Source organism: Arachis duranensis, chromosome 7 (assembly GCF_000817695.3).
Source record: "Arachis duranensis cultivar V14167 chromosome 7, aradu.V14167.gnm2.J7QH, whole genome shotgun sequence".
NCBI classification, from domain to species: Eukaryota; Viridiplantae; Streptophyta; class Magnoliopsida; order Fabales; family Fabaceae; genus Arachis; species Arachis duranensis.
Genome location: NC_029778.3, coordinates 25,771,638 through 25,773,320, shown reverse-complemented (window position 1 = coordinate 25,773,320; position 1,683 = coordinate 25,771,638).

The window sequence follows — 1,683 nt, the reverse complement described above, 5'->3', positions numbered from 1 at the left end:
ATGTTGATAGAGGAGAATTGATCATTCAAGTGAATGAAGAATCCTTTGTGTTTAAGGCTCAAGGATATCCATCTGTCACCATGGAGAGGAAGCATGAAGAGCTTCTCTCAAAACAGAGTCAAACAGAGCCCCCACAGTCAAACTCTAAGTTTGGTGTTGGGAGGCCACAATAAAACTCTAAGTTTGGTGTTGAACCCCCACATTCAAACTCTAAGTTTGGTGTTGGGAGGTCCCAACATTGCTTTGAGCATCTGTAAGGCTCCATGAGAGCCCACTGTCAAGCTACTGACATTAAAGAAGCGCTTGTTGGGAGGCAACCCAATGTTATATTTTATCTATTTCCCTTTGTTATTTTATGTTTTCTGTAGGTTGATGATCATGAGAAGTCACAAAATCAATTGGAAAAGCAAAAACAGAATGAAAAATAGAAAGAAAAACAGCACACCCTGGAGGAGACTTTGCTGGCGTTTAAACGCCAGTGAAGCTAGCAAATGGGCGTTTAACGCCTAGTCTGGCACCATTCTGGGCGTTTAACGCCAGAAAGGGGCACCAGACTGGCGTTAAACGCCAGAAAAGGGCAAGAACTTGGCGTTAAACGCCAGAAATGGGCACCAGCCCGGCGTTTAACGCCAGAATTGGTACAGGGAGCAATTTTACTCGCCACTTGGTGCAGGGATGACTTTTCCTTGACACCTCAGGATCTGTGGACCCCACAGGATCCCCACCTACCCCACCACTCTCTCTCTTCTTCTTCACCAATCACCTCAACACCTCTTCCCCAAAAAACCCCTCACCTATCAAATCCCACTATTCTCTTCACCACTCATATCCATCCTTCATAAAACCCCACCTACCTCACCATTCAAATTCAAATCACTTTCCCTCCCAAACCCACCCATATATGACGAACCCTACCCCTCTCCCCACCCCTATATAAACCCATCTTCACTCCTTCATTTTCACACAACCTAAACACTACTTCTCCCCCTTTGCCGAACCACAAAGCCATCTGTATCTCCTTCATTTCTTATTCTTCTACTCTCTTCTTTCTTCTTTTGCTCGAGGACGAGCAAACCTTTTAAGTTTGGTGTGGTGAAAGCATTGCTTTTTGTTTTTCCATAACCATTTATGGCATCCAAGGCCGGAGAAACCTCTAGAAAGAGGAAAGGGAAGGCAAACCCTTACACTAGAAGGATCAACTTTGATCAAAGGTTGGACCAAGTCCTCACAGTCATTTGTGAAGAGGGCGCCCAATGGAAGAGAGATTCAAGAGGAAAGCCGATTCAATTGAGAAGGCATGACCTCAAGTCTGTGGCTAGGGGATGGTTGGAGTTTATCCAACGCTCAATCATTCCCACTAGCAACCGGTCCGAAGTTACCATAGACCGGGCTATCATGATTCATAGCATCATGATTGGAGAAGAAATAGAAGTTCATGAGGTTATAGCCCAAGAACTTTATAAGGTGGCGGACAAGTCCTCTGCCTTGGCAAGGTTAGCCTTTCCTCATCTCATTTGTCACCTCTGTTATTTAGTTGGAGTTGACATAGAGGGAGACATCCCCATTGATGAGGACAAGCCCATCGCTAAGAAGAGGATGGAGCACACAAGAGATCCCACTCATCATGAGATCCCTGAGATTCCTCAAGGGATGCACTTTCCTCCACAAAACTATTGGGAGCAA